Source organism: Anticarsia gemmatalis, chromosome 11 (genome assembly GCF_050436995.1).
Source record: "Anticarsia gemmatalis isolate Benzon Research Colony breed Stoneville strain chromosome 11, ilAntGemm2 primary, whole genome shotgun sequence".
Taxonomy (NCBI): domain Eukaryota; kingdom Metazoa; phylum Arthropoda; class Insecta; order Lepidoptera; family Erebidae; genus Anticarsia; species Anticarsia gemmatalis.
Genome location: NC_134755.1, coordinates 11,019,513 through 11,032,894, shown reverse-complemented (window position 1 = coordinate 11,032,894; position 13,382 = coordinate 11,019,513). Strand labels below are relative to the sequence as shown.

Here is a 13,382-nt window from a genome sequence, read left to right as displayed (position 1 = left end):
GGATATTGGAGGGTGTCTTTTCTTTGATCATATATTTTTATTCATGGAGATAGAATTGTAAATGTCTTTTTCTCAAAGGTAAAGTACTACTTAGCAGTCTGGTACAACCTTATGTGTTTGTGAAATAGGACACCTGACCATAGTTATCGATTTGCAATCCAAGTTCATTTACAAATTGCAGTGTAGACAAGTTTTCTGTACGAGTGAAAATACAATGCAAGTGAAATGCTTAGTAGAAAATCACATTCCAAATTAAGTACAGCTTGTACTGAGCAAATCAAACTTATACCATGGACCTGTACTCCTACTGTATACTTAATGCCTGCATATATACATAAACTAGCTGACCGGGCAAACGTTGTTTTGCCATAAAAAAAAAAAAAGTGTCACTTAGGGGCATGAAAAATAGATGTTGGCCGATTCTCAGCACCTACACAAAATGTCATGAGAATCGGTCAAGCCGTATCGGAGGAGTACGGTAACGAAAACTGTGCGAGAATTTTATATATTAGATTCTACGGCCAGATTCAGATCAGGGGGGCTATCACGTATCTCAGTTGAAAAAATTTGAAATCCACTATGCTGTACATTGTTTTCTCTCTTAGAAAATGGTGATTGACACGTTACAACAAAGCAGCAATGTGCTGAATAGTGACCATCAATTTGACGTACACTAGCTGTCAAATGAGATCAGTGATAAGCCCGCTGATCACATTTCAAGATGTTTCTTACTATTTGTCTATTCCTCTAAGTTTCTTCTATAAGCTTTTAAGCGATCATTTTGCTATGCATTCCACTTGTTATTCGACAGTATAATATTTAATATAGATGACGCCGCGATATCGCTATAAACTAAATATGCCTTTATGTGATTATATTAACTTAGAAATAATGTGTATGGTAAAAATAAAATATTATTTTGTATTTAAAATCGCTTATTAAATGACACTTAATGCTATTTTTCTTTTAATTACGAAATTTTAAGAGATATTTTCGTACAAAACACCAAGAAACCTTTCATTTTCACCTTTGTTGTTCATTAGTTTAAGTTAAGGTACCTCTCATTTCTCTATATTGCATACCAGACTACTACTGGATAAAAGACCAATTTCTTTAGATCATTCATTCTATTTTCTATATCTATTGTTCGTACTACCCTCACGGTTACTGACGAAAACATTTTTCCCGCAGTTGAATTCTACCTTCGCCCAAACGGGAGGATCAATCTGCGTCTCAACAACTTTACATTCTACAAGCATCTCAAGGCACGAAGCAACGCTCACCGCTGGAGCTGCACTGCTTACGGTTCAAAATGGAAGTGCAAAGCCCACCTCATCATCACGGACAGACTTGAAGTTCTCAAAGCGAATATTATCCACAGCCATCCTCCTAGTATGAAGAAGGAAGCCAAGTTACCATTACCTAAAATGGTAAGGAAGGACTTGAAACCGATTCCGAAGCCAGTGATGAAACCAGTGGCACCTAAACCGGAGACGGCGAAACAGGTGCAAAAGAGGAGCGATATGAATGAGTACTATCGTACGCTGACTCCCTTTCAAAATTATCTGGCAGCTCATAGCGTTTTTGGTAGTTATTAGTTCGTAGTGCCAATTATTATTAAGAAGTTTTGTTAATGGACCGTCTCTAGATAAAATTCAACGTCTTAAATATTTTTGCAATAAGTCTGCAATTTACTGAAACTTCAATGTTTTGACAGAGTGATTTAAAATAAAAATTTTGACCATTTTACACAGCAACACTTTTCTATTGTTATAGTCTTCCGTAAAAAAATGTATGAAAAAAAAAATAGAATCTAGGGGCGGTCCCTTAATAATAGTAATTGTTTATACTTGCTTACCATTACTGTGGTAATTTTCTTATAATACGTGTTTCTATGCTACATATTCTCATATCGTAAGATGTAGTATTATCTGATATCATTTATAGACTGCTTAGTGTATGTTTACTTACTATTTTCTCAGTAAGTTCAGTATTAGAAAGATTTTGAATAAATTTGCGATCTCGTTTATCTAATTTGATGTGAAATTTGTTCCTATTTATGATATTAGCTTCGATATGTAGCGTGTCTTAGCCTTGTTCGTTAGAATCATTAACCATTGTATCTGTAATAACTTAAGTATTATTATCATTTGTTGTATCAACGTATGATATCAAAAATACATTGAAAAGTGCCTTTTTAATAAACGTGTCTTTACGAAAATTAGATGTAACACCAATATTAGGTTTAGTTGTTTTGTAGAAACCTGTGTGATATTTTGTTTGCATTTCGACATGTCCAGTATTAACCATTGTGATTGAACAATCATGTAGCAGTAGATGTAGGGATTCGATTTAGAAAATTAAGAGTGTAGAATTAGAGAAAATACCGAACATTTGTAGTTTCGATAACTTTTGTAGCACTTTATGTCTATTTTTATAACATATCTCTTTATAGACGTAGATGTACTGATATATTTTTCCAGTAAAGAGTGAAACACTCATACAATAGATAGTTTTTAGAAATACGTTATACTCAGACGATGTGACGAAAAGTAACTCAGACACTATTGAAATTCTACCTTAAGTACTTTGACATTGGGCTGATATTTGCACAGACAAATGACCAATTGTATCATTGCCATAGTCATGCTAATATCAATCCTATGCTTAAAGACCTAAAGTCTTATTTCAATTGTTGCTGAATTTCTTCGCCACATTTCGTCTGTACTGACCGTATAGTATTCTGCATTTATAACTAGATAGTAGAGATTACATCACTGTGTATTTTTATAGTGAGCAAAACCGTGTTAGTATTGTTATTTGTTAGTTGTGCCATAATCGCATTATCATATTTAAAGACGACCATTATTCTCTTGTTGCACACGAAATATTTTGAACGCTAATGACGTAATGCTCTTTATTTTATTATGAAGTTCTGTTTAAAACTGTTAATGATTGCAGTAGGATTGGTGATTTGAAATTATGATTAACGTGATAATGTTTTCGAACAAATGTCGAAAGTCGTGGTTCTGTGCGTTGAAAGGAATGTTTACTTGTTGTTTTAAATTGTCATTTTAGTCCAACAATTTAGTAGAAAGCCTTGTGCATGTCCATGCAAGTTTCGCGGCGGAAGGAGGTACACAGAACTTGGAATTTAAAAGTGACCTGCAGACTTCTGCAACAGACGGTGACCTGTTTGATACAACTACTTTATTTTGGAAATACTCAAAACTATCAATTATAATCTAGATATATCGTACATACCAAGGCTCCCCACTAAGTTATTGGACTAAAGTATACCAATATAGAAAACGTAATTTTTATTTCTAGAATCATATCATTTTTCCCAGTTCCTTAAGAACTTTTGCAGCTTTAATGTCAGCTTTTTCAAGCAATAATAGCGTTCTGCTTCTTCTTATATTCATAATAATATCGTACATATTATAATTATATTCTTCTAAGTTAGTTTCTATACGTATATTATAATATTCTTGATTAAATAATCTTTAAATTAAGACTGCATGCTTAATGTTTGTGATAATTAAATTTTTGTTTGGATCTCATTTTAAATATTTCACTGTTTAAAGACTGTCAACGAAATTGTAAGCATTATTGTATACGATGTTAGTTTTAGCACTTTTTCTCGGAAATTTGTTGTTTTCGAACATTATTATTGATTTTATTTGTTTGTACTACGACATAGGGATTAATACGACAAATGCATTATGCAATGACATATATAAAGTGACAGCAAATGTATGAAATCAACTGTCAAAATACCAACTGATAAACTTTCTCATACACTCCACAGGAGTAGTGAAACCGGGAATATATGTTTTATTACTTTGCATTCAGGGCCTCCAACAAATTTGTTGAATTATTGTTCATTTTAATTGCTTTATAGACCAGGTTCACTCTCTCCTCTCCTGGTTAGTGGTCAACCTAATGTCAAGGTTGTCCAAGCCGCCCGAAAGGCCTTTGACGTGACTTAACGACAGTAATTTTAATTGACTACAACTGGGACCTAATTTTTACGTGCCCTCCGAAGCACGGAGACGCCTGATTCAAATACCACTATGCGGTCACCCATCTATGGACTGACCGCGCCAAGATTCTCTTAATGTACGTTAATGCCCCTGTCGTAGTTATCGTTTATTATGATAATGATTTTCAACCTTACAAGTTAAGTTTTAAATTCGGTTAAGTAATATCATGTTTAATAATTGCATTTATTCCTGTATTAATTAACTATGTTAAGTTCTACTATCAATACTTATGTGATTTTACAACGATTTTATTGTATTGTACCAATCTTTTGTATTCATTGGTTGCCATTAAAATTTAGAAAATATATTAGTCATTGATTTCAAATTCAATTTCAGGACAAACAACAGCCACTTCACGAGACAAGTACCTTTTCTATTTACTTATATTAAAGTCCTTCACACGAACTAATTCTGAATTAAATTAGTTGATTTAAATCTCACAGACGCTTTTCAAATTACTTCAAGTGCTCTTTAATTTCTTTGTTAGAAACATGATTCTTATTAACTTCAAGAACACTTCAATGTTGGAGAACTTCATAATAAATTAATGCAAAACAAAACTTGGAACCATTAATCTCATTGTTATATCTAAAAAAGTTCTGTATAATATTTTTTTGCAATTGAAAGCCGAAATCTTTACGTAAGCCTGGTGGTTATTCTAAGCATCATAATTTGGTTTTCAGATATGCAGCTAATAGAACTGATCAACGGGAAAACCCTTCTCTTAATCCACGGGTACCCATTTTACAGGAAGCAAAGGTCCAAGTACGGTTACCGATGGTGCTGCAACAAATCCTATTGCAATGTGTTCGTCAATGTCACTGAGGACTTCAAGATCCTCAAGTCTTCAAGATGTATTGAGCATGATCATCCACCTACCAAGTTCTGTAAAGCTGGACCTTTTGGGAAGTATATTAAGCTTACATAATGCTTGGGTAGTTGATGGAGTTAGAAGAAATTGGTAGCAGAGAATCGAGAATGGAAATCGTGGACCTTTGGTCACTAGTGGGCTGATGGAGGCTAAGAGTAATAGTATTAAATTAAGATCTGCCGATAGATACATTGTTTTTTTTTATGGATAGAAATGTAACAATTCATATGCGCTAAGTAGGTTTATAGAAGAGTGATCACAGTATCACTAATTACAATTCAATTCTTGGTTCGTCTTTGTGAGGATTATTATCTAAAATATCTTTTTTTCCTGAAAAATAAAGTATTAGGCGCATAATATCCCTCCCTTGCTTTCCTTAAAATATATTTTTTGGACATGTGTCATGTATTTTATTTCATAATATTTCACATATTATGATATGTTTTACCCTTCTTTTCAGTATACGCTAGTAACAGACAAGTATTATTGTTAAGTTTTAAATAGAAAATATACTCAAATGTATCTGGTATATGTCGGTGTTGAAACCAATATAGGTAATATTAATTGTATATACTACATAAGTAAATAAATACATAATTTTTAATAAAAAGTATTTATTGCACCCTAACCAATAAAAAACTCACGTTTCCTTTATTCGTCAAAAAATGATTATAAAAAATATCAGCTTAAAGAATTTCTTATTGACCTATCTAAACCATAATACTTAAAATCTAATATAAAAACATTTCTAACAGGAAAACTGATTCGAACTATAAACGGCAGGGAATCTTTCCTTCTCAACGGCTTTACGTATTACAAAAAGGCTATATTGAAGAAGGGCACGAGGGCGAGGTGGGCTTGCACCAGTTCCTCGGGCTGCTTGGCTTTCCTCCATCTAGACAATTACTTGAACGTCGTCCATGCTTCGGAAAACCATAACCACGAACCAAAAACGCACTATATGACAGCCAACGGACTCTATTTTAAGTAATGACTGTATTAATTCTGTTTGAGTATTTCTATGTGTTAATAGTTAAGAGCCACTTAAATTTAAATTATAATAATGTTTTGAAAAGTTTTTGTTTGATTTTAATAGAAGATTAATAGAGTTACTTTAAAAAAAATGTTTAATTGTTTATGTTGACAACCCACAATGAATTTCTACATTGTTAATTTAAATGTCAATTGGTTTAATAGAACACATGATTGGGTACCTTCAATACTATACCAATGTATCAATATAGTTTTTGAACATTTAAAAAGATCATGCCGTACGCGCTATTTCCTGAAAACAATGATTTTGAAAAAGTTTTGCTCGTTTTCGATCCACTTAGGCTGGTTTTATAGCTACGCTGTCAGACGCGCCGTTGAGCAGCGCGCGTCTGAAATACGCGCGGTCCGCTGTAAAACGAGATTAACACCGCGCGTTTCGCCGTACCGGCGAACAGCGCGCGTTTAATCAACAGCGCTGCTCGAGCGCGTGGCTATAAAACGCAACTACTACCCCCATACAAATACAAACGCGTGCGCTTCAGCCGCGCTGTCGAAACGCGTAGCTATAAAACCAGCCTTAATGCAACAAAAAAACAAAAATATAATTGTTTAATTTCTAACAGGTAAATTGATTCGTACTCTCTCCGGTAAGAAAATATTCCTTCTCAACGGTTTCACGTATTCCAAAAAGGCTAATTTGAAGAAAGGCTCAAAGGCTAGGTGGGCCTGCACGAATGCTGGTGCCGGCTGTGGGGCTTACCTCCATCTTGACAATTCGAACATCATCTACGCTTCTGAAAATCATAAGCACGATCCAGTGGCTTACCGTAGGCTTTCCAACGGGCTTTATATTAAGATTTAATATTGTCAATATTTTTGTACAAAGAAAACATTTTTTTGAGATAAGTCCAGATTATTTTATGTACAAATCGTGGACGTAATTCTTTTTGGAAAGCGAAGCCTGTTCATTTACCAAGGAAGTGACAAAATAAATGTAGACGTTTTTTTAAATAAACTGATTATATGGTGTACTTTTCTTTTTCTAACCCAATATCAGTAAAACTTAGAATTCAATAGAAGTTTTGTTAATGTGTAGTTTTTTCTCAGGTGCCCTCATTTCTTTGTCAAATGGCAAGAAGTTAATCAAGTTCAAAAACTTCACTTATACAAATAGTGGAAGATTCAAGAACACGGCAAGTTTCCGCTGGAGTTGTACTACTAAGACTTGTGACGCTTATCTTGTGGTCTCTATAGATCTTGATATTAAGAAATTGGTCAATGGACATAGTCATAAACCACCGAAATACAGAAGAAATGGCAATGTTTATATTGCTATGGATGTGTAAAATAAAATAAATTGTGTGATTCCAACTGCTCAGAGTCAATGCAAAAGCGAATTTCTTGTACGATTTATAGTTTTTTTTATAAAATAAGGTATAACTTTACATTAATAAATATTTTTCGTAACTATGAATTTCATTTCTAGATTATCTTTTAGGTAACAATAGATAGACAACCGAAAGTAGATTTTTTTCTTTTAAATCTACCAAAAAACCGCATGCTAATGGAATATCATTTCAGTAAACATATTCATGACGTCTCGTGGGAAGGAGAGGCTGATCTACGACAACTACACGTATTATAAGCAGAGTAGAACAAAGATGGGCTTCAGGTGGGGCTGTACGAAGAACCGATGGCATAAATGCAAGGCTTACATGCACTTGGCTGATGACATGACAATCGTCAGAAGCAATATGCATCATACCCACAGCCCCTTCGGGCCGGAGCTTAAGAGACTCCATTAAAGTTAAATAATAGCAGTCCAGCTTTGTTTAGCTTGTCTTTTACATATCTTTAGGATCTATAGGTCTTATATTTGAGTTCGTTCCGTTACAGAATTCCTTTGAAAAGAATTAGGGAGTAATAATGTAAAATTGTTGTTATATTATTACGGAATATAGTCTGATCAGTTAAGATGACTACACATCAGATGTCGGCAATAGCCGCGTACTGACTGACCGAGCAGCCTCGAGGCAATATCCAGGTCTCTATTCTTTCAGATCGAAATAAGCGGGACCGAGATATTGCCTCGCGAGGCTGCATGGTCAGTCAGTACGCGGCTGATGAGGTTTGCAGGCATGTTTTTAAAGAAACTTACATTAAAAATACTCTCGTTTTGTTATTTCGGTGTGTAGCATTTAACTGATTTCTTCGTGATGTGTTTAAATGCAGTTTCTGCAGCAATTACTTGCGGTGCAAAAAAGTGTTCGCAATAGAAACCATGTTATTAGTTCGACGCAGTGCCTTAGATATTTACCCGTTAACAAATATATATTTACCACGATCATGTTTTAGAATATTTTCGAGCTTGGACATATGTTTCAAGACACCAGAATCTCTTGCTATCTCTTCTTCTTTTGAGTATTACAGACTGATTGAAAATTATATGTACAGTTGTTCAGTTTATTGTGAAGTTGCACATATATATTACATATAAAATATAACAGTTAGTCAAACTTTAGCTAGTCCAGTAGATAGTAGAAAAGTAAATCCATATACAAACATATAGCTTTTTACAAAAACTAAAAGAGAATCAAAATAGGATTTTTTATTTTGAGTTTAGGGCCTTAACGCATTTGATACTTCAGCACCAGATTAATGATAACTTTTATCTGGATAAATACACAATTACGAGAGCTAAATAAGGTTCTACAATTGCCATAATCTAGTCATGTCAGCTGTCGAAACGTCAGTAATATGAGTAATATCAATTCATCAATACTAAAGAGCTCTTCCTGTTAAGGTAATGGTCCGAAATGGCGCAGAAATCATAATACAATTGAAAAAAAATAGCTCATTGCAATTCCATCATACTGAAAATATTAAAAGTTTTAGTCTTCAGTGCAGTAAAGATACGTATTATTTATTAAAGAACAATATATTATTATTTTCCATCAAGCTAGTCTTTTAGGTAGGTTAATAACACAAAGCTGGGCTACTGCTGAACTGATTTCCAAGTGAACGCTGTCGTCCGGTTCATGAGAACCTAGTGAGTGATCTCAAAGACAATGTGTGATAAACTGATAAGTATTCTTCTACGTCATACGTAATAGAGCTTATTATATAATATTAATGTACATGTTTGGTTTTAAAGAAGGATCGTTCAGATTCAAGTATCAGAATTGTTAAGTCACCTTCATTGAACGGTATTATTTCTTAGTGCCTACGTAATAAAAAGCACCCTTTGCCTAATTTTATGTTTCGAACTTCTATAGTTTAGGGTCTGCAATGATTTATCAGACAGGCAATCAGTCAATCAGCCAGTCAGTCAGGCAAGACTAGTATTTTTTTATGTATGTTTTTAGTTTTATTTTTAGTATTAACACGTTTGAAGCAAGGCAGCCAAAAGGTGTCTTGTTTTAATTTAATTGTGTATCTAAAGCAATGAAATTAACATTCGGATATTGTCTATGGGACGTTTTTGCGATTATTTTTCACACTTACGGTGTATAACAATAATCTAGATGTATAATATTTTCACACCGTAAATCTAGTATAACATCCAAAAGTCCTAAGTTGGTCTAACGAGATCGGAAAGATTAGCATTAGCAAAATACATAAAATGCCATTCAAAAGTGGACAGAATTGGGCTGTAAATTATGCTGATGTTGATTACTAAAGGTCTGTTGATTGAGGTTCTGATACTTGATTCTGAATGTTTCCAAACATTTGAACTTAAAGTTAGATAGCTAGATAAGTTGCAGTCAAATTCAAACTCTATATCATCTAGTCAATAAATGTGTGTATTAAAATATTTCAATTTGACTGCAACGATTGAAATTGTATGTAAAAGTGATTTCAAAACTGCGGGTTGTAGGCCTAGTCGATATTCTAGTCTGTTATTACAATAATTAGTTTATAATTAGTTTATAATTGTGACTGGTATCTATTCTTCATTGTATAGTCTGACAACTTATTATAGAGGCTTTGTTGATTAATCTAGATTGTTATTAATACTGCTGTTTATTTCCAAAATAAAGTAGATGTATCAGACTGTCCACCGTCAGTTGCAATAGCCTGTGGTTGTTTTTTTATCATAATTTTATCTCAATAGCTTGTACCTTGCGTACAGGGCTCTCTATTAAGTTGTTAGACTATAGGTATGAAAGTTGAAAACTCAAATTTATTATAATTTATATGAAGAATAGGGTGCTAGAAATTGCCATGTTTTTATTTATAAAGACGATGTGATGGATCACAAAAATTGGTTTATATTATTAAGACCATGATTATAAGACAATAATAACATTTTTATGTTAGATTCGTTTATGTAGAAACTTTATTTACAGTAATTATTGTACAAATGGTATAACTTTATTTGCAATTGTACTCTCTTGTCTTTTAATTGATGATATACAGATTCCAGTCACTCATTAAATACTTTTTTGGCACTAATTGAACTTTCCAAACACTGTACTTTTGACTGTCTCACACTAAAACGCAATTTTTGATGTGAGCGACATTGGGTGTTGTTTCAGTGCGTATAAAACTGTATTTGACGCTTTTAAGTGATTTAGGTGGGTACTTTTAAGCATACATAAAGCAGACAGCGTCAAAACAGGTTTCTATGCGCTGAAAGAAAGCCCAGTAAGGCTTGCTACACATATATTTGGTTCGACATTTTTCGGCATAACCCGGCGGCAAAACCGAATATGTGTAGATGAACCCGATCCGCAAAAACCGACCAAGTGGGTCGAATAGGTTTTGTTGTTTGATAAATATTGCCGAACCAAGTGCCGAATCAAATATGTGTGCAGTAAGCCTAATGTAAGCTCATAAAATTAATATATTTTTCATTCCACGTCTATATGCACTCGTATTATTTATAAAAAACGCTGTTAAAACGTTATTTCTGGTAATTATCAGACTGTTTGTAGCTGTGCTATTTTATTTTAGTATGTAAAATATGATCTCATTATTTTGAAATAAAAAGTTACATTCCGAGCGAGATTTTTTTCAAACATATAATTAACTACAATGTTAGTTCTCATAAAATTCAATATCTGTAGATTGGTACCACAACCCACACGTATCGGCAACCTGTTTCTATAATCACTCATACCTAGACAAGCCGAGTTTCGAAAGTCAGAAACAGTTTAACCTAAAAAAATGATAGATATTGACTTCAAAAAAGTAATTTCAAAATTTAGTAAAATACCTATAGACTTATTAGCTAGGCATTCCAAGGTGAAAATGTATGTTCGCGTTAATTCCCGTATCCTATTATATGATAAACATGCAGTTAAAAAGTTATCTTTATACTTGTTTAAGAAAAATGTTTTCTGCCTTTCAGCCAAATACATCGTGACGATACAGGGCCCTCAGTTGCTCTTATACAAAGGCTACACATACTACAAGAGTGGCAGCATCGCTTTTGGAGGCTCTCGCTATACCTGCTCCAATGCAGTATCAAAAAAATGTAGAGCCTTTGCCCATGTTTCAAAGGAACATGTGATACTTAAAGTAAATAGTGAACATAATCATGAGCCTGGCAAATATATTAAGTTGAGTAATGGAACTTATGTTAAGTCTTAAGGACACACAGTGCCGGCGGCATTGCTTCCATTTGAGCCGCCGGTATGGCCGCCAAGAATGCCGGCGGGTTACGCGACTTGCCGACATCATCTTTTCTTAACATTCGAGCATTTGACAGCTCTGCGTGGCATGTGCCGGCGGAATACCCGCCGGTATGTGAGCCATTAGACTTAGTTTAGACTTAATTTTTGTTGGTTTTTCCTTTCATCCTGTTCTAAATTAGTCGGGCACGTCGGTCGAGCGTACTATCGGTTGTAAATTGCATTGAAAAATTTGCTGCGCACGTTTGTGCAGTGTCCGATAGAACAATATGCATGAATTCAGGATTAAATTTAAAACATCACATACCTCGCAACACTAGATAGCTAACCCCTCCCTCGAGGAGACCCTTGCCGAGCAGTGGGACAGTAATGGGATAAGAAAAAAAAATGATGTCAGCTATTTAGTGTTGCGAGGTCTTTTGTGTGTTACAAATATTCTTGCAAACTCGATCGACGTATACCGACTTCAGTGTAGGAAAGAAGTAAGCCTTCGGTGTGTATTTACTTATTTACCCTTTTTTGCCTAGTACTATAACGAAATAAATTGTGTCGAGATGCTGATTGTTTTTTTATTTAATCCATACTTTATACTGGTACTCTTTAATAGTTAAGAAAATTAACTGATTTTAATTTTATTTCCATGGACTGCCATAGATACTTACAATCTTACAGTTATAAATAAGTTATTGTAATACGAGTAAACTTTTATGACTATTATTGACTATACTTAAATGTACGAAAGTAATTGTTATCCAAGTGTGTTTGTTGACGATAAACGATTTTGACCTTTTTATATTTAGTTTTTAGTAACATGACCCCGGCGTGACAAACCCTTGATGGAAGAATACACCGCAGCTACAGAAACTTTGCTTAGTACTACGGCAAAATTTAATTGCAGGGCCACTAATTAGTCACCTAATTGTAGCAATAGTAACAATTCTCTTACTGAGTTTTACTTACTTCATTTGAAGCTTTTTCTTTCAGCCAATTATATAACAACAGTACATGGACAAAGATTGATAATGCTTGACGGATATACGTTTTCTAAAAGAGGTTTAATCGGTCGAGGCGGGTCACGGTACTCATGTTCCAGCGCCTGTACGAAGGCCAGATGCAAGGCGTATATTCACGTCAACGCGAACGATGAAATAATCAAGGTTTTTAAACAACATAACCACGAACACGGCAAATATATTCAAATGTCTGATGGAAGATACTGCAAGCTTTGAATTTAATTAATTTGTAATTTTTCACGTCCTAAATTTTTTGTGTGTCTGTTCTGTTTATATCTATCTGCCTATCTGCTATCGACAATCGAGTAGCTATCGGGTTAGAACTGGTTAAGCGCATTTGGCAAGAATTAATGGTCGATAATATTCTCCACAATAGAAAATCGTGTATTCGGGTGAAATAAATTTAAAAAAAATGTAGTTCGGTTTCAACTTGCCTATATCTCGAAAGTTGCGTGCTCATTGATTTATTTTCGTTTAAATACTCCATGTTAAATACTTGTATCCAGCTGTATCCGGTGAGACTCGAAGCGGAATTCATTGTTGGAAGAAAGGCTGATGATTATGTTATATATGACCAATTCATGTGAATTAACAGCCGTAATTAGTGCTCAGTCAGTTGTACTCATGTAACTGATCGTTTGGTGATAATAACATTTATATCCGAAGGACTTTTGATCTTACTATTCACAATACCATGTAATAGTATTTTTATAACATATTCACCGTGTCCTAGTTCTTTTTTTGTAATTTTTAACATATGTGTAAGCATGACAATCTAGTCTTATAAAGTAGTAGTTTTGAATAAAGTTATTCGTAACGAACA

At 34.0% G+C, this 13,382-nt stretch overlaps 1 long non-coding RNA gene across 1 annotated transcript; it reads left to right on the top strand.

Annotated features, from left to right (window-relative positions):
• The first annotated feature begins 5,663 nt into the window (after positions 1-5,663).
• On the top strand, positions 5,664-6,941 carry LOC142976564 (uncharacterized). The gene is made up of 2 exons (XR_012959658.1): positions 5,664-5,904; positions 6,534-6,941. It is a non-coding gene; the product is annotated as an uncharacterized LOC142976564 (long non-coding RNA).
• The last annotated feature ends 6,441 nt before the right edge of the window (positions 6,942-13,382 follow it).